The following is a 20,534-nucleotide window of genomic DNA, read 5'->3' as shown; positions in this document are numbered from 1 at the left end:
TTCAGGAATGTCCATACCTGTAGCATTCACGGTAAATAAAGCTATAGCTGCTATAAGAAATAACCCCTCAACCTCAGGGGCTAAAACGGTATTTCTTACTCATGTCACAGTACATATGGCCAGTAATGGTGTGTTGGGGAAGGCTTGCTCTCTGCAGTCAGTCAGGATCCAGGTTCCTTCTAGACTGTGGCTCGGCCACATTCAGTGCTCTTCTCTCCAGGTTGCCCTGAGCACTGTGGTCTCCAGGTTTGTGTCACCTTCCAGGTGGCAGATGGCAGATGAGAGTGGAGGCGGGCTCTGGGAGTTTTAGGGCCAGGCCTGGAAGTTTCATGCATTCCATTGACCAAGACTGTATCACGTGGCCCCACTAACTGCAGAGGAGGTTGGGAAATGTCACTGGGCTGTGTGCCCAGGAAGAACATGAAATGGGCTTGGTGAGCCCACAGCTTTGTCTGCCATAGACCTATTTCCCATGTTTACAGATGAAAACCTACAGACTCAGGCTGTATTTTCCTTGACAAAACCCTTCAATCCTACTTGAATGGAAATTTCCATCATGCTCATCATTTTTGAGTCATTCCTTTGCCTTTGATGGCAAATGTTGGAGTTTTGTACACCTAAGATCGGATGTAAAATGCACAGCTCTTCCTAGGACCACCGTCACTACCTTTCTTTTGTTGGCACAGAGTTTATTTGTTGACCATACTGGAAAGCTCTAGAATTTGTTGGGACACTTAATAAGGTGGATTCAGTGAAGAACTCTGGATGTTAGAAATAGAGGAATATGCCTTGGTGGAGGAATGTCTAGTTTAGAAATGAAATATATGCATGTGGCTTTAAAACGTCCTATGGTTATCAGAGTTTCTGTCGTGGCTTAGCGGTAACAAACCCGACTAGTATCCATGAGGATGTGGGTTCAATCCCTGGACTCGCTCAATGGATTAAGGATCTGGCGTTGCCCTGAGCTGTGGTGTATGTCACTGATGGGGCTCAGATCCAGAGTGGCTGTGTCGTAGGCCGGTGGCTACAGCTCTGATTCAACCCCTAGCCTGGAAACATCCATGTGCTGCAGGGACAGCCCTGAAAAGAAAGGAAAAACAAAAAACAAAAACTTCCTATGTTTATCTATAAAGTTAATTATCTAGTTCAGGATAACAAAGAGAATCAGTTCTTAAACCAGATCGGAAATGCATTTATCTCTTTATTTACAACAAACCTGACTCAATTGAGTGATCCTATTTTGAGGGAGTTTCTTTTCATTCACAAGTGTGTTTTATGCTTAAGTGACAACTGGCAGCCTCTTCCTCATATTTAAAATTAGAGCCCATTAAAGGCAAGTTTCTGTTTACTCTCCCAAGTATTGGGGCTCTCAAGTATCTAATTTCTAATGAGAGGCTGAATTATTCATAAAAGGCATTTATCTTTCTTACTCCAATTATTAATCTCTTGATGCTACTGGTGGTCTCAAGGCTCTGCCATAAAAGCTTAATGCATTTTTCATCCATGTGTCACATGTCTTTGGCTAGACATGAAGGGGTTAAAAAATAGTCCCTGAGCCGGTGCCAGACAATTAGGTAATTACAAAACAATTTTGCACATGAAAGTAATCTTGTAAGCATTATGCCTGAAGTCATGGCTAAACAACTCTTGCTTTCTTAATTGTGCACTAGGGTTTTCAATGTCATCATCATGTTTCCAGATTTTTTAAAAAATTATTTCCTATTTTTAAAGCATACGGTGAGGAGTTCCTGTCGTGGCTCAGCGGTAATGAAGCCGATTGGTATCCATGAGGATGAAGGTTCGATCCCTGGCCTTGCTCAGTGGGTTAAGGATCCGGCATTGCTGTGAACTATGGTGTAGTCACAGATGCAGCACCCATCCCACATTGCTGTGGCTGTGATGTAGTTCGAGACTGTAGCTCCAATTCGACCCCTAGACTGGGAACTTCCATATGCCGTGGGTTCAGCCATAAACAAATAAAATGAAATAAAATAAAATGAAATGAAATGAAATAAAATAAAATAAAATATAAAGCGTAAGGTGATTGTTTTGTGTCCCAATAACTTTTCTTTACTGGCATGAAAATATTTCCAAATTAATAGTGAGAGAGCAGTCAGCATTGACGGAGTGTTCCCTATATGCTAGGTTCTATGCTAAGCACTTTGCAAGGCCTATCTTGTTTAGCTTTCTCAACCCCCCTGCTAGGTAGGTAATAATAAACAGCTAAGGCTCATATAGTACTTCCTGTGCTGCAGGGGCTCATTTTCTGTCATTACAATCCTCTGAGGTTTAGGCTCAACCTCACTGAACCCAAAAGCCATTCAGCAGTGTTACGGGCTGAATCGTGTTCTCCCAAAATTCATCACTGACACTTAACATCCTATACCTTTAAATAAACTGTATTTGGAAATAAGGTTTTTAGAGGGGTAATTACGTTAAAATGAAGGCGTCAGCACGGACCCAAATCCAATATGGAGTTCCCTGGGAGTTCCCCTTTTGGCTTAGTGGTACCGAACCTGGCTAGTATGCATGAGGATGCAGGTTCAATCCCTGGCCTTGCTCAGTGGGTTAAGGATCAGGGTTGCCATGAGCTGTGGAGTAGGTCACAGACATGGCCCAGATCCCATGTTGCTGTGGCTGTGGTGTAGACAGGCAGCTGCAGCTCCAATTCAAAGCCTGGGAACTTTCATATGCCGCAGGTGCAGCCCTAAAAAGACAAAAAGAAAAAAAAAAGAAAAGGGACCTGGACACCTACAGATACAGAAAGAAGACCTTGGTATAGTGTGGAGATGGCCATCTACAAGCCAAGGAGAGAGAACTCAGAGGAATCAGCCCCACCAACATCTTGATTTTTTTTTTTTTTTAATGGCCAAATATGGAAGTTTCTGGGTCAGGGATTGAATCTGAGATGAAGCTGCAACCAACCCACAACTGCAGCAATGCTGGATCCTTAACCCACAGTGCTGGGCCAGGGATTGAACCTGAGCCTCTGCAGTCAGGTTCTCAACAGACTGCACCACAGAGGGAACTCCAATACCTTGATCTTCAACAGCTTCTAGAATGAGAAAATAAATCTCTGTTATTTCAGGAGTTCCCGTCGTGGCGCAGTGGTTAACGAATCTGACTAGGAACCATGAGGTTGCAGGTTCGATCCCTGGCCTTGCTCAGTGGGTTAAGGATCTGGCGTTGCTGTGAGCTGTGGTGTAGGCCGGTGGCTACAGCTCCGATTAGACCCCTAGCCTGGGAACCTCCATATGCCGTGGGAAGCAGTCCTAGTAAAGGCAAAAAGACAAAAAACAAACAAACAAAACCCAACAAATCTCTGTTATTTCAGCTGCCTGGTTTGGGGTACTTTTTGTTGCCTCAGAAATGAACAAAAGCACCACGGATTTATGTACCACTAAAAAAAGAAAAAAAAGCAAATTAAATTATGATCAAGGGTTTGAATTTTTACTTTAATCATAGGAAAAGAATCCTCATTTAGAAATAAACTTTCATCAACTACAATTCTCGTGCATATGCAAAAAGGCAATCATAAGTGAAATATGTGTGGTAAGATATTTTTAAAACTTCAGGTACAGAATATGACTTTTCTAAGGTACTTTTCTACCCAGGCAGGGCCATTCAAATCTATGATTTTCCACACAACGTTATCTTCCATGCGCTCCAGAGTGTGGGTGATGCAGCCTTTCTTAAAAGAAGGCTGCACGATTGTCTCCAGGAGGTTCTTTAAGCCCCAGACGTGCGTGCTGCCCATTGGACACGGACACAGTTTAGATCCTGCTAATCTGTTTCATCTCTGTGTACACAATTTTGTGTTGATGCTAAATCGTGATGTAAAATGTTTGCCCTCAATAATTAGTCACACAATGAATGAAAAGAAGGAGGAATGTGCAGCGGGAGAATGGCCAAGCCTGGGGGGGAATCCTTGAAACAGAAGAAAAGAAGGGACCACCCCCCCACCCCCCGCCCCAGACCCCTGCAGTATAAACAGTCTACCTCACAGCTTTACCATTGTCTGTCTTGCCATTCATCCATCTCCTGGTTGGCACACAGATGTGCCATTCTTTCCCGTCAGGGGACAGAGTTACATTCTTTGTCACTGAGGCATGCGGGGTACTCAGAGCTAAAATGATCTGAGTTATCCCAACGATACCCAAAGAGGAAATGCAGAGAGGGAGCGGGGGAAGGGCGTTTGGCTCAGGGCTTGCATGCACCGAGAGCCTTAAACTAAGAATTTGGGACTTTTTTTCTTTTCCTTTTTGGCCTCACCCATGGCGTGTGGAAGTTCCTGAGCCAGGGATCAAACCTGTACCCCAGCAGTAACTAGAGCCACTGCAGTGATAACACTGGATCCTTTCACTCACTGTGCCACAAGAGAACACCTCATGTTTAAAATATTCTAGTTGCCTCCAAATAGAGATATCATCCAGGTCTTGCCTGTTTTCTGAAAGGCCTTCCCAGGCATGAACTTACATCTTGCCATCTTTGCAGCAGATATGAACAGAACAGCCACAGTGATTTGCACTACCAAGCAAAGCGGTCAGGCTTTAAAGCCCGAAGGAGTAATGCATGGTTGTTTGCCTCAAAGAGCCCACTGTCAACAAGAGGAAGACACCTGTAAATGTTCCATTGCCCTGGTATTATGCGTATGTTGCTGGAGACATGGAGAGAAAGAAAAAGGGAAATCTGGTTTAAGAGTTGGGATCTAGGAGTTCCTGTTGCGGCTCTTCGGTAAGGAACCTGACTAGTATCCATGAGAATGCAGGTTCAATCCCTGGCCTCGCTCGGTGGGTTAAGGATCCAGCATTGCCATGAGCTGTGATGTAGGTCGCAGACTGTGGCTCGGATTTGGCGTTGCCGTGGCTGTGGTATAGGCTGGCAGCTACATTTCTGATTAGACCCCTAGCCTGGGAACTTCCACATGCTGCATATGCGGCCCTAAAAAGACAAAAAAAAAAAAAAGTTGGGATCTAGTCAGAAACAGTTTCCTATACAAAGAGAGGAGTCTGGCTTAAAGGAAGTGCAGGTGATTTGAGTAATTAATTTGAAAAAACCACTGTTCCCAGAGCTGACTTTAATTTGTCTGAACTTACATGGTAGAAGACATTTTGTAAGTTATCTGGAGTTGCACACGACATAGCTATGAGGTGACAGAGACGGGGAGTGTCCAGAGGACCAAGTAAAGTTTCCCCTTTTCCTCTAAACACCCCTTGGAAGCTCTGACCTGCACTGTAAAGAGCAGGATTAAGGCTCAGCCATGACCTTGGCAGTTGCCTGCTCGACTTTGGTTTTGCCTCAATCAGCTGCCACCTCTTGGGATTGTAAATATTGACACTCACCCTTAGAGAAATCAATAGCTGCGTCTTAGCCTCCAAGTTCACGTATGGATGGGCAGATCTGAGGGTCTCAGGTGAATAGTGGATGACTTCAGCGTTGGAGAATGCTGCCTCAGACCTGGAAGGCCTGCAGACTTGCATTTCTGCCAGCAATCCTTGGCTTCATGACTTTTCTCGCTATTATCTCTCGGCAGTGTATCTGCAGGCAAAATTTTGGCAGAACCATCTTAGAAGCCAGCAGACAAGAAAGAAGGATCTGCTCAAAATTTACTTCCTCAAATTTGATAGAGTAAATTCTCCAAAAAAATTCCTACAGTGAAAAATAAATTAACTCTTTGATTGAAAATGCTTTGAAGGGCACTCCCGCATACCTTTACTTACACTGAGGGATCAGGGTATCTGAGGGGAGCTTCGCCATTTGCAGTCTTAAGTCAGGCACCAGGTCAATCAGACTGAAAGTGAGTGATTCAAATATTCCTATCGCGGCTCTCCTTGCGATACACAAAAATGATTGTTCATCTGGATATATCTTTGATACACTGGTTTATCTTCCTGCAGAACTGAATGATATATATATACACATGCTTTTTTTTTTTTTTTTTTTTTTTTTTTTTGCTTTTGCTTTTTAGGGCCACACCCAGGGCATATGGAAGTTCCCAGGCTAGGGGTCGAATCAAAGCTGCACCTGCTGGCCTACATCACAGCCACAGCAGTGTGGGATCCGAGCCACATCTCTGACCTACACCATAGCTCACGGCAACACCGGATCCTTAACCCACTGAGTCAGGCCAGAGATCAAACCCACATCCTCATGGATAAAAGTCGGGTTTGTTTCCACTGCACCACAACAAGAACTGCAGAACAGAGTGATGTTCTGATGAAAACTGTGTCTACACACTTCCCCAAACAACCAGGCTTTTCAGTCAACTGTGTAGACAAGTCTCCTAGGAATGATGGACGGGAGTGATCTGGTCGTTTGGTCCAGATGCACACAGGTGTCGACGAAGAGCTGTCTGCTGTTGCATAAACCCGAATGGGGCGCTGTACAAGGTGATGAAGCACCTCAACTCCAGCTCACTTGCCTGTGAGAGAGATGCGGAAAAGCAGGAAGAGTCAAAGGGTGTCTCCAAAAAATAACTGACCAGTCCCGCAGCCTTCACTCTCCAGGAGGTTCCAGGATTGCTGGGCTCTCAGGCATAGTTGGCAGAGATTGGTAGGGGCCCATAGGAAAAAGCACTTCCCTATATCCCTCCCTCTTGGCTTGACATCCTGTAAGAAGATCAACGTGTTCCTGCAGGAAGCCTGACTACATCAGCAGTGACTGGACCAGGGGCTGCAAAGGGGGCTCTCTGGGCATGGTTGGCTGCAACTGGGCTCTGACTCACCAGGTGCTTTCCTCGGATAGCACCAGAATTCACCCACTCTTTTTTTTTTTTAATCGAAGTTCAGTCGATTCATAATTTGTGTTGTTTTCAGGCGTACAGCATCATGAGTCAGTATTTTTGCAAATTCTATTCCATGACAGGTTATTATAAGACATTGGGTATAATCCCCTGTGCTATACAGTATAGCCTTGTTGCATATCTATTTTATATATAGTAGGGGTATCTGTTAATCCCATATGCCTATTTTGCCCTGCGCCCCTTTTCTTTACCCTTCGGTAACCACAAGCTTGTTTTCCTTCTCTGTGAGTCTCTAACAAAATTTGCCTACTCTTCCCCCCCCCCAACCCCCGCTGTTTAGGGCCACACCCACAGCTTATGGAAGTTCCCAGGCCAGGTTGATTCAGAGCTCCAGCTGCCGGCCTACGCCACGGCCACAGCAATGTGGGATCCAAGCTGTGTCTATCACACAGCCGTGTCCTGACTTGCATCCATGAGGACGCAGGTTTGATCCCTGGCCTCACTCGCCTATGAGTCACCTACACCTCGCAGCTCATGGCACCGCCGGATCCCTAACCACTGAGCAAGGCCAGGGATCAACCCTCCCACAACACACACACCACTCATCCTCATGGATAATAATTAGGTTTGTTAGTGGTGAGCAACAAGAGGAACTCCTTTAACTCCTTTGTTATTATTATTATTATTATTGTTGATTTAGACAATGTTAGAATTTGTCTACTTTTTTTTTTTGTCTTTTTGCCTTTTCTAGGGCTGCTTCCCATGGCATATGGAGGTTCCCAGGCTAGAGGTCGAATCGGAGCTGTAGCCACCAGCCTACACCAGAGCCACAACAATGCAGGATCCGAGCCTCGTCTGCAACCTAGACCACAGCTCACGACAACACCAGATCCTTAACCCACTGAGCAAGGCCAGGGATAGAACCTGAAACCTCATGGTTCCTAGTCGGATTTGTTTCTGCTGCACCATGACGGGAGCTCCTATTCCAATTTTAAATGGACAAAATGGGGAGTTCCCTCATGGCTCAGTGGTTAACGAAACCGACTGGGATCCACGAGGATGTGGATTTGATCCCTGGCCTCGTTCAGTGGGTTAAGAATCCCGCATTGCCGTGAGCTGTGGTGTAGGTCGCAGACGTGACTCAGATCTGGCGTTGCTGTGACTGTGGTGTAGGCCGGCAGCTGCAGCTCTGATAGGACCGCTAGTCTAGGAACCTCAATATGCCACGGATTCGGCCCTAAAAAAGCAAAAAAAAAAGAAAGAAAGAAAAGAAAGAAAAAGGACAAAATGAAATAAAGTTCACTGCCAAGCTAAAACCACGGTGGGTGACACAGCTACATGTATTTGCAGTTGAGATGGAGGACTGGCAGGGGCCGTGCTGCGACCACGTGAGGCTGCTTGAGGAGGCCGTTGTGGCTCTAATTTACAGTTTGGCTCGACCAGGCAGCCCAGTGATAAGCACAGCCTGTTTATTTGTCTTTGATGGATGCCGGTGGATTGTGGTCAGACAATCTTCCTTCGGCAGCCTCAGCATTTTGAATCTACACAGCCAGCCTGAGGCACGCCCCCAACCCCCTGCAAAACTCAGGCCACACAATGGGCCCCCACAACCAAAGGGCGGTCACAGTGGCAGTGGCACCAGGAACAGGACCAAGAAGCACTTATTCAGAGAAAAGAGGAAGAGAGCTAGGGCGAGCTGGGAGACGCAGCCAAGGTGGTGGGTCAGGCCCGCCGGCGGATCTGTGCTGTTACAGGTTTGCTCCAAGAAGCCCCACTTTGGTGCACCTTTTCATTAGACAGGGCTGGATCGCTTCTAGGAAGGAGCGCAGGCGGTTTGCTGAGTGTAGACATTTCCCCCTTCCCTGATGGCTGTCAGCTTGCAAGGCAATATCCTCTTGGAGGAGGGTTTGGTGCGGGCTGCAAAATTAGAAACAAGAAATAGCCACAAATAAGAGAGCACTGGTAGCCAAAATATTTCTTGATCCTGGCATGGGCCGTGGAAGGCCATGTGTGTTTATGTCTTCCTCACAGCTGGAGCTGAGAGGAGGCACAGCCAGAATGACAGTATCCAGAGGCCTCAAGAGCATGGCCTGACATGGGACAAAGACAGGGAGCGGAGGTGGCATTTGCAGGAGGGTATTTGAGGCCCTTGTGTTCCCCAGAGTTTTCTCAGGGCAGGACCGGGCTATTCATTGGAGGAAGGGCCTGAAGAACCCAGGCCTCTTCTTTTGTTTTTTTCTCCCTAGTTTTTGCTGGTTGTAGGCTGGAATGTGTGACATTGTTTGCTTTTCTAATAGGGTTGTAATTTCAAAAGCTGATGATTGTTTTCTCTTAAAAAATCAGGAGTTCCCATTGTGGCTCAGCAGTAATGAACCCGGCTAGTATCCATGATGACATGGGTTTGATCCCCAGCCTTGTTCAGTAGGTTAAGGATCTGGCGTTGCTATGAGTTGTATTGTAGATCACAGACTTGGCTCAGATCCTCCGTTGCTTTGGCTGTGGTGTTTGCTGGCAGCTACAGCTCCAATTCGACCCCTAGCCTGGGAAATTCCATGTGCCACAGGTGCAGGCCTGAAAAGGCCAAAAAAAAAAAAAAAAAAAAAAAAAAATCAAAAAGGAGTTCCCTAGTGGCTCAGCAGGTTAAGGATCAGGGGTTATCACTGCTGTAGCTCTGGTTACTGCTGTGGCACAGGTTCAGTCCCTGCATCAGAGAACTTTCTGCGTGCTGCAGTTGTCAAAAAAAAAAAAAAAAAAAAACAAACTCAAAGGGTTTCCATGTCAAAGCAGGGAAAATGGCTCCATGAGTTGGTGGTGAATCCTATAGGAGATGATCTATGTGCTGAGAAGGCAGAAGCAGGACAGGGACCTTGTTGCCCATGGTTGCAGCACATGCGGAACTCTTTCAGACAGTTCCCCAGCACAAATATGAGGCCTAAAGTCAGGTCAGTTCAGACACATGGTGAGAGAGATCCAGGCAGAGCTCAATCAATCAGCCTAGGGCTGGAGTTCCCAGCTTCCTTAAGTGGATGCATTTCCTTTTCAAATGCCAAAATCTTTCAGATGCCCACAGGAGAGTGTGAGTAGCCATAGACTGGGAAAACAAAGGGTGATTCAAAAATTATGAAACAGGCTTAGGAGTTCCCATTGTGGCTCAGCAGGTTAAGAACCCCATGTAGTGTCTGTGAGAATGTGGGTTCGATTCCTGGCCTCGATCAGTGGGTTCAGGGTCTGGTGTTTCTGGGGCTGTGGTGCAGGCCAGCAGCTGCAGCTCTGATTCAGCCCCTAGCCTGAGGACATCCATATGCCACAAGCACGACCATTAAAAAGAAATTATTATTAAACATGTTTACCAGAAGATGACTTGATAATCAAGCCATATAATAGCATGTAGTTGAAACCAGTGTTGTAAAGAAACTATCATAATAAGCTCTACAATAAAATACGCAACACACATCCCTCATGTCCATTCACCCTAGACAGACTCTTTGGGTGTTTGAAATGGGGGTGCAGAGACTCTCCTTCATTTCCTCAGGACTGTGAGATGCTTGCCGAAGCCCCACACGATCTCGATGGTGTGATGTGATGGAGGACCTGGTGGCCACCAATCTCAGAGTTAAGTCAACATTTAAAGAGAGAGTTCCCGTCGTGGTGCAGCGGAAACGAATCCGCCTAGGAACCATGAGGTTGCGGGTTCGATCCCTGGCCTCACTCAGTGGGATAAGGATCTGGCGTTGCCCTGAGCTGTGGTGTAGGTCGCAGACGCAGCTCGGATCCCACGTTGAGGTGGCTCTGGCTTAGGCCGGTGACTACAGCTGCGATTCGACCCCTGGCCTGGGAACCTCTATGTGCCACAGGTGTGGCCCTAAAAAAAGGACAAAAGGCAAAAACAAACAAAAAAAACCACACACACACAAAACACATTTAAACAGAAAGCCCTAGCCAGTGACCTGGAATATGTTCCCACAAGGGCTTCTGGAGCGTGCAATGGAAAGGCGGAGGAGGGGAGCCTCATCCTGCTGGGAAATGAGCTTTCCAAGGACTTCCTGAAGCTGTGGGGCAAACCTTTCAGTATATCCTGACTTTTGACTCCTGACACTATGCTCTTCACACACCCACACCCACACCCACATTCACACACACTTCACACAATGGCCCACAGCCCCATGTTTGTGATCTGTCACAAAAGACATTAACTGGAGTTCCCATTTTGGCTCGCTAGGTTAAGAACCAGACATGGTGCCTGCGAGGATGTGGGTTCAATCCCTGGCCTTGCACACTGGGTTAAGTATCTGGCGTTGCCACAAGCTGTGGTGTAGCTTGAAGATATGACTTGGATCCATTGTTGCTGTGGCTGCGGTGTAAGCTGATGGCTACAGCTTCAATTCGATCCCTAGCCTGGGAACTTCCATCTGCCACACGTGCGGCCCTAAAAAGAAAAAGAGAAAGAAGGAGGAAAAAAAAAAAAAAACTTGAGCAAGATACAGAAATGGGAGTTCCCATTGTGGCGCAGTGGTTGGAGAATCTGACTAGGAACCATGAGGTTTCGGGTTGGATCCCTGGCCTTGCTCAGTGGGTTGAAGATCCAGCATTGCTGTGATGTAGGTTGCAGACGCGGCTCAGATCCTGAGTTGCTGTGGCTCTGGCGTGGGCCGGTAGCTACAGCTCCGATGAGACCCCTAGCCTGGGAACCTCCATATGCCACAGGAGCGGCCCTAGAAAAGGCAAAAAAGACAAAAAAAAAAAAAAAAAAAAAAAAGTTACAGAAATGAAGACTATAAACTGAGACTTTGTATTTAAAATTATCAGATTCTTTCCTTTCCACCTCACAATGACCTTGGGACACAAGTATTATTATTTTGCAGTGAAATGTCAATGCAGTAACTAAACCAAACTAAAAACCAGTAAAAACCAATGGAAAAAAAAGACAATAACTGTTGGGGACCCCTTACATGCTCAGTTACCACATGCTGAGACCTGGCGCCCTGTATATGGATGCTTGGAGATTAATTGTTTTGGTTAAATGAACGTGACCTTCATGCTGAATTTGAGATGACCTGCAAAGTCAACTTCATCTTCCACATGAGTCTGAAAAATGGCAGCCGAAGTTTTTATCTTTTTACCTTATCTCTTTCCATCAAGGCCTGCAGAGGGTTCAAGAAGGTTCCTTTTTCCACTGTCTACAGAGCAGTTACCAGACCTTGGTCTGGGAACATCACGTGCTCAATCTGCCCTGTCTATTGATTTCTTGGGGCTGTGCTGGATGTGACACAAAAATGATTCACAGTTTTCTCAGGACACCCGAAACAGAAGAGCACACAAATTGGTGCCAACTCTATGTTTGCTGGTCACTGAGTAATACATCTAGTTTCCAACATGCTGAATTCTTTTTGAATCGACCTGTAGATACTGACCGGAAGCTACGATCTGTAATGTTGTTGAATTAATTTGCATTTTTCTCATCACCTAAGCGTTGAGACACACTACAAAATAGTTAGGCACATATATGTGTCAGCCCACTCACTCTTTTTGTGTTTAACTTTGATTTTCAGAAAAATTCTGTAAAATAAGTACTAGGACTCCCATTTTACAGATCAGGAAACTGAGACTCAAAGAGGTAAAGTGACTTAAGGTCATGCAAAGAGCAGTTGTGGAATTGGATTCCATTCAGGCCTGGCTATATCCACAGCCAGTCCTAAAGCATGTTGCCTTCTCAAATAAGGAAAAAACTCTCATTTCTTAAAATAGTCTTATACTGTGATTCTCTTTTCCTAGTATATAGAAGTTTTAAAGGTTGCGTTTTTGCCTGTTATGTTAGGGCAAAGTGTGTGACATTGCTGATATTTGCCCATTTCCAATTCCATGGTTCAATCTTATAATTTCCTTCCTTGCAGGAAAGAAAGAAGGAAGGAGAAAACAAAATGCAAGAAAAACTGCAGAGCAGGGAGGAAGGAAATAAATAAGAGAAGGAAGAAGGTGTAAGAAGAAATTATTAGGCATTCCCATTGTGGCTCAGGGGAAATGAAACTGACTAGTATCCATAAGGATGCGGGTTTGATCCCTGGCCTTGCTCAGTGGGCGTTGCTGTGAGCTGTGGTGTAGGTTGAAGATGTAGCTTGGATCCGGAGTTACTATGGCAGTGGCTGTGGCTGTGGCATAGACCACCAGCTATAACTCTGAATGGACCCCTAGCCTGGGAACCTCCACATGCCTTGGGTTCTGCCTTAAAAAGCAAAAAAAAAAAAAAAAAAAAAGGAGAAGAAATTATTAGAGTAGGGAAGCTCTGTTGCTCTTTCCTAAATCCTGCCTCCCTCCAGCCTTTCCCCCCCAAGCTTGGCTTTTATTGTGCAGTGCCTTTGATCACAACCTTCTCAGTCACCAGACTCCTGAAGTGACCAACAGAGACCAAATGTATCATATTCCCTTTCATTCTTTCTTTTTTTAAAACAAGGATTGCGCAGATTTCTAGCCACCACCCTGAGGGGATGAGAGAGAAGAAAAGATTAGCAGAACAAAGCTTTGCATTTATAGGCGCCTATAAATACAACTTTCCTGGGAAGGGGGTGGGGACACTGGACCAAAACAAAATGCTCTCAATGTATGAATTTCAAAAAAAAAAAGTAACATTAACACACAGTGAAGTTTCGGATGAGAACCATGACCTCAGTGTTTCGGATGAGAAAATGAAAAATGAAAGAAACCTTTTTTATTAAATAATTAGCTGCGTGATGATACGAAGTGTTTTCTAAATGAATCCATTTATAGGAAGAAATAAAAACATTTGAACAACTTGATGAACGCGTATGAATAACAAATGACGAAGCCAGTGAGCGGCTGAAGTCCTGGAATTGAAGTCTTTAAGAGACAAATGTTCTCACCCCCTAATGCGATCTCAGGAATCTAAATATGTTCAGCAAGAGCCGGTAGGAGAGAAATGTGCTCTCAAATGATTATGATGATATTGCTATTACCCAGCACCATCAGCCTGAAGAATCCCATTTGGCTCCAGCCCAATGTGATGTGAGAGAAAGAGGGCTTTCTTTTCTTATAAAAGATAGCGATTAAACAGGATCAAAATGGCCCATCCAGGAGCCAATGCACCCTGTTTTCTTTAGAAAAGCCCTCCCAGGAGTTCCCGTCTTGGCACAGTAGTTAACGAATCCGACTAGGAACCATGAGGTTGTGGGTTCGGTCCCTGCCCTTGCTCAGTCGGTTAACTATCCCGCGTTGCTGTGGCTGTGGTGTAGGCTGACGGCTACAGCTCTGATTCGACCCCTAGCCTGGGAACCTCCATATGCCGAGGGAGCGGCCCAAGAAATAGCAAAAAGACAAAAAAAAAAAAGAAAAAGAAAAAGAAAAGCCCTCCCAAATGGCACGCCCTTGGATGGCATTGCATCTTTGGCTCTTTGGCTGCCCACAGAGGAGGACAATGGTGAGACCCGCCCCAGGGCACGATACTAGCTACCTCTGTGCCAAGGCCCATTATTAAAAGCCTCTTTGTGAAGAGGGAGTTGCCAGAAGACATCTTCCCATTGCACAGCAGCCTCCCCCTTTTTTTTGGCTCCTTCGTGGCCTATGAAGTTCCTGGGCCAGGGATCAGATCCGAACCACAGTTGTGACCTAAGCTGAAGCTGTGGCAACACCAGATCCTTAAACCAATGTTCCCGGCAGGGGATCAAACCTGCATCCCAGCCCTCCCAAAACACCACCGATCCTGTTCAGCCACAGCAGGAAATCCTCGGCCCCTTCTTGATCTTTGGAATTCTCCAAGGAAAACGGGGCCTGAAAAGATCAAGGGTACGACATTTTTGCTGCTACTACCATTACTGTTATTTAAGGCTTTATTAGTTTGCTACAGATGCCATAACAAACTGGGTACCATAAAGTCACAGACAGGTGGCTGAAATAGTAGAAAGTTATTTTCTCAAAATTCTGGAGGCCTGACTTCAAAGTCAAGGTATTGGCAGTGTTGGCACCTTTTCTAGGTTTTTTTTATTTTATTTTTTTTAGTGCTGCACCCGTGGCATATGGAATTTCTCAGTCCAGGGGTCGAATTGGAGCTGCAGCTGCCAGTCTATACCACAGCCACAGCAACATCGGATCCGAGCGTCTGTGACCTACATCGCAGCTCATGGCAACACCAGATCCTTAACCAACTGATTTAGGCCAGGGATCGAACCCACAACCCCATGGCCCCTAGTCAGGTTCTTCAATGCTGAGCTATAACAGGAACTCCCTAGGGACCTCATTTTAACTGAATTGTCTCTTTAAAGATCCTTGCTCTGAATACAGTCTCATCTTCAAGTACTGGGGATGAAGCTGCAGCAACACTAGATTCTTAATCCACTGCTCCGGGCCAGGGATCAAACCTGCGTCCCAGCATTCTCCAAAACATGAATTTTGGAGAGGCACGATTCAGTCCATAATAAAGACCTCTGAGGCTAATGTGAACTGGAATTCCACTATTTGGTTCTTAAGTGAATTTTGTCTTAGTTTGAGAAGGCTCTAGCTGTGTCTCTGCAGTTAAAGAATGTGGGGTTGGACATTTATATCCTGTTCTTTGTGCCCATGGGCCTGCTCTAGCCCTTTCTCCCCTTCCACTTTCAGTCCCTCCAGTGTCGTTACGATTTACATACATCTCTAGCAGCATATAGCTGGAGTTTTAAAAACCTCTAACTGATGATCTTTGTCTTGTCAATGTAAAATTGAGTCTCCTTACTTTATTGTAACTACTGATATATTTAGTCACATGGGTCTCGAGATGAGTTATCTTAGACTGAGTTACGTTACAGTAATATGAAACTTGAGAAGCCCATCCTAGGGAGTTCCCACTGTGGCTCAGTGGCAACAAACCCACTAGTATCCCTGAGGATTCAGGTTTGATCCCTGGCCTCGCTTGGTGGGTTAAGGATCTGGCATTGCCATGAGCTGTGGAGCAAGTCGAAGACATGGCTCGGATCCTGAGTTGCTGTGGCTGTGTTTTAGGCTGCAGCTGAAGCTCCCATTTGACCCCCAACCTGGGAACTTCTATACGCCATGGGTGTGGCCCTAAAAAAAAAAAAAAAAAATTCCCATTCTGGGAGTGATGCAGCAGGTTAAGGATCCTGCATTGTCACTGCAGTCACTGCAGAATTTCAGGTTTGATCCCTGGCCCAAGACTTTTCACATGCCTCAGATGCAGCCAAAAAAAAAAAAAAAAACAGAATCCCAGGAGTTCCCATCGTGGCTCAGTGCTTACGAATCCAACTAGGAACCATGAGGTTGAAGGTTCGACCCCTGGCCTTGCTCAGTGGGTTAGGGATTCGGCATTGCCGTGAGCTGTGGTGTAGGTTGCAGATGTGACTCGGATCCCCACATTGCTGTGGCTCTGGTGTAGGCAGGTGGCTACAGCTCCCATTGGACCCCTAGCCTGGGAACCTCCATATGCCATGGGAGCGACCCAAGAAATGGCCAAAATACAAAAAAAAAAAAAAAAAAAAAGAAAGAATCCCATTCCATTTTCCTACATTCTTCATCTTAAATCATAAATTTTGCCTTTCAAGTTAGCATAGGCAGGAGTTTTGGTCAATGTTTCACCACTGCATAATGTGGATTATCATCCTTCTAGCCTCCATCTTTCTAGTCTCTGCTGCCATTTCCTAGGTGCCCATTTCACATTCTGAAAGCAAATACTCTCTACTGTAAATTTCAGCTTGTTTTGTTCATTTATTGGTTGTCCTGATAGTACCAATTTATTTCTAGGCATTAACTTCTGTATCACTCACTTCGGCTAAGTAATGTTACAGTAATGAACAACTCCAAAATTCCAAAATCTAAGTGGCTTTTTTTTTTTTTTTCCTGGAGCCTCATCTGTGACCTACACCACAGCTCATGGCAACAATGGATCCCCAACCCACTGAGCGAGGCCAGGGATGAACCTGCATCCTCATGGATACTAGTCAGATCCATTTCCGCTGTATCACAATAGGAACACACCTAAGTGGCTTTAACATGGGCTTACTGCTCATTCATACATGTCTATTTCATCTTTGGCTCTTGGTTCTTGGGCCCAGGCTGAAGGAGTAATCCCTTTCTGGAGCATTGCTTAAGAATGCAGCAGAAAGATGAGAGAGAGATGGAGTTCCCGCTGCGGCGCAATGAGATCACCAGCATCTTGGGAGCATTGGGATGCAGGTTCAATCCCCCACCTGGCACAGTAGGTTAATAAGGATCCAGCTTTGCTGAAGCTGCTACTGATTTGATCCCTTGTCTGGGATTCCGTATGCCACGGGGTGGCCCAAAAATTTAAAAAGGAGAGCGAGCAAGAGAGAGAGAGGTGAGGTGGAACTTCATGAGGGCTTTGAAAACCTCTGCTCAGAAAGTGATATATTTTGGAGTTCCCATCTTGACTCCGTGGTTAACAAATCCAACTAGGAATGATGAGGTTGCGGTCGATCCCTGGCCTCGCTCAGTGGGTTGAGTATCCAGCGTTGCCGTGAGCTATGGTGTAGGTTGCAAAAGGGGCTCGGATCTGGCATTGCTGTGGCTCTGGCATAGGCCCGTGGCTACAGCTCCAATTCGCCCCCTGGCCTGGGAACCTCCATATGCCGTGGGAGCAGCCCTGGAAAAGGCAAAAAAAAAAAAAAAAAAAAAAAGTGATATATTTTATTTCCACTGTTTAGTTTATTAACCTAACAGGTCACCTGGCCAAACCTGATATTGCCAGAGTGTGGAAATAGAATCCTCCCAAAGGTGACCAAGCCTTATATGGGGGGGGGCTGTAATCCTCCCACGCAGAGGGGTACCCTCTATTTGGGAATAAAAGCACCTTCCACTGCACCTCAATCATGTAGCCTCAAAGGCTGGAAAATGGGCACGTGGTCAGATGAAAATGCAAGTTTCATTACTACATAAGAAAAGTACAATGGATATAAGGGGAAGCTAGCAGTCTTCTTATAGTGGCTACTCTAGATGTTTTAATTTACTCAATCACTATCTCTACCTTCCTCTCAGATAATACAAGACTGTATTGCAGAACACTGTAGCTTTCATCACTGTCTTCACAATTTAAATGCCACTGTATTCAGTATTTTGGTTATCCTTTTTACTTAATCACATCATTTACCCATTCATTCACTTGCTGGATTAATACATCCAAATTATATTTAGATTTACCCAAAATTTACTAACATCTGGCTTTTTTTTCCCCCTTAAGATGAATCTTTTAGAATTTTCTTTGGCAAAATCTGTTGGTGGTATAACACTCAATTTTTGTTTGTCTCAAAAAATATTTTGTCTCCATTACCAAAAGATACTGTTGCTTTCTTTGAAAGTCTACACTAACAGCACTTTTGTTTTCATCACGTTGCATATTGTATTTCTGTCTTTTATTACTGTCGTTGAGAAGTTAGCCAGCTGTCTAATTGTCATCACTTTGGAAGTGATTTTTATTTTCTGGCTACCTTTAAGATCTTCTTTTCAACTTAGACATTCTACAGTTTTCCTAGAATATGCCTAAGTGTGAATATCCTTTTATTTATTCCTTTTGGGACTTTTTGAGCTTCCTGGTTCTGAGGTTTGGAATCTTTCAACAAACACTTCTGGAAAATTCTCTTATTTTCCCTTCAAATATGCCTCTTCCCATTTTTTGTCTTTTATCTCTTTCTGGAAATCTGGACCATCTCGCTCTATCTCTGTGTATTTTAATCTGTCTTGTGTATCTCGACTCTCTATGACATCCTGAGTAATTTAATGAGATCTGTTTTCCATTTCACAAACTCAATTTTCGGCTGTGCCAAATCTCCTGTTTAACATATCCAGTGAATATTTTTATTGAGGTAAAGCTCAATTAAGAAAAAATTAACCATCTTAAAGCATACAGTTCAATGGCTTTTGGTATATTCACAATGTTGCACAACCACCAATTCTAACTTGTTTCATCAAAATATTTTCATCAACTCAAAAGAAAACCCTGTACCTGTTACATAGTCATGCCCCATGACTCCTTTCTCTTAGACCCTGGGAACCATCAGTCTTTTCTCTGACTCTATGGATTTACCTACCCCAGGCAAGCAATATAAATAGAGTCATAGAAGATGTGGCCTTTTGCGTCATGCTTCTTTCACTTAGCACAAAATTTTCAAGGTTCATCTGTGTTGTGGTATGTATCAACACTTCATTCCCTTTTTATGGCTGTATAATATTTCACAGTATGCATATACCATATTTTGTTTATTCATTCATTAGTTGAGGACATTTGGGTGGCTTCCAACTTTTGGCTGCTTTAGCCCCATTTTTTAAGATGGGAAAACAGACAGGTTAAGTAACTTGACAAAAAAATCACACATTTGATAAAGTGAAGGAGTTGGGATTCAGTTCCAAATAGTCTAGCTCCAGAGTTCACCTTCTCAAACATCCTCTCATTCAATAAATAATTATTGAGGATCTACTAACTTCCAGGTACCATAAAGTCTTGTCCAGCTCCCCAAACAAAGCTAATTGTTTCTTTCTTTGTGCTCACAAGGCATTGTGTGGACAGATAGATTATGCTCTGAAACTTCAGTCTCATTCTTGGCACTAAATTTCTACCAATGTGACTTCTAGTTCTGGCTGTATCAAACTTGAGCAAGATAAGAGTTTCTGTTGTGGCTCAGTGGGTTAAGAACCCGACTAGTATCCATGAGGATGCAAGTTCAATGTCCCTGGCCTCACTTAGTGGGTTAAGGATCCAGTGTTGCCACAAGCTTTGGCATAGGTTGCAGATGAAATTTGGATCCAATGTTGCCTCAGCTGTGGTGTAGACCGGCAGCTGCATCTCTTTTTTTTTTTTTTTTAAGATTTTAATTTTTTCTATTATTGTTTATTTACAATGTTCTGTCAATTTCTGCTGTACAGCAAAGTAACACAGTCCTATATATATATATATATATACACATATATACACACACATTCTTTTTCTCACAGTATCATCCATTATGTTCCCTTGCAAGTGACTAGATATAGTTCCCTGTGCTATACAGCAGGATCTCATTGCTTATCCACTCCGTATGCAATAGTTTGCATCTACCAACCCCACACTCCCAGTGGCAGCTGCATCTCTGATTTGACCCCTAGCCTAGGAACTTCTATGTGCCACAGGTGTGGCCCTAAAAAGGAAGAAAAAACGAAAAAAAAAAAGGAAAGGATAAAGAAGGAGAGAGAAAAAAATGAGCAAGATATAGAAATGAAGACTATAAACTGAGACTTTGTATTTAAAATTATTGGATTCTTTCCTTTCTTCCTCACAGTGATCCTGTGACACAGTATTATTATTTTGCAGTGGAATGTCAATGTATTAACTAAACCAAACTAAAAACCAATAAAATGGAATAAAAAAATTAAAAGAGTAAAGGTCAACATTATACCTCATGAGGGAATTGCAAATTCAGACAACAATGAGATACTATTACATACCTATTAGAATGGCCAGTGTCCAAATCACTGACAAAACCAAATGCTCATGAAGATGTGGGGCAATAGGACTTTTTACTTATTCCTGGTGGGGATGCAAAATGGTACAGCCATTTGGAAGAGTTTGGCAGTTTCTTAGAAAATGTACCATATGATACAGCAATTGTGCCCTTGATATTTGCCCAAATGAGTTGAAAACTTATGTCCACACAAACATCTTCATACAGATGTTTGTTGCAGCTTATTTGCCAATATTTGAACGCAACCAAGATGTGTTTAAGTAGGTGAGTTTGGAGAAAGAAAGTTTGATACATACAGACAGCGGACTATTACTCGCATGAAAAAGAAATGAGCTATGAAGCCAGGA

At 44.3% G+C, this 20,534-nt stretch overlaps 1 long non-coding RNA gene across 1 annotated transcript in view; it reads left to right on the top strand.

Annotated features, from left to right (window-relative positions):
- The window catches only part of LOC146400450 (uncharacterized), a 69,096-nt gene extending 67,129 nt beyond the window's left edge, over nucleotides 1–1,967 (top strand). The window contains exon 3 of the long non-coding RNA XR_014813557.1: nucleotides 1,732–1,967. This is a non-coding gene — a long non-coding RNA (uncharacterized LOC146400450). The remainder of the gene's footprint in view (nucleotides 1–1,731) is intronic.
- Nucleotides 1,968–20,534: the final 18,567 nt, after the last annotated feature.

The sequence above is a fragment of the Sus scrofa genome, chromosome 8, assembly GCF_054392235.1.
Source record: "Sus scrofa isolate SSC_HxYL_T2T_F1_AM1 chromosome 8, Sscrofa_HxYL_maternal_Yorkshire_Landrace_v2.0, whole genome shotgun sequence".
In the NCBI taxonomy this organism is placed as follows: Eukaryota; Metazoa; Chordata; class Mammalia; order Artiodactyla; family Suidae; genus Sus; species Sus scrofa.
The sequence above is the reverse complement of the archived record's forward strand: the minus strand, read 5'-3'. Positions and strand labels throughout refer to the sequence as shown.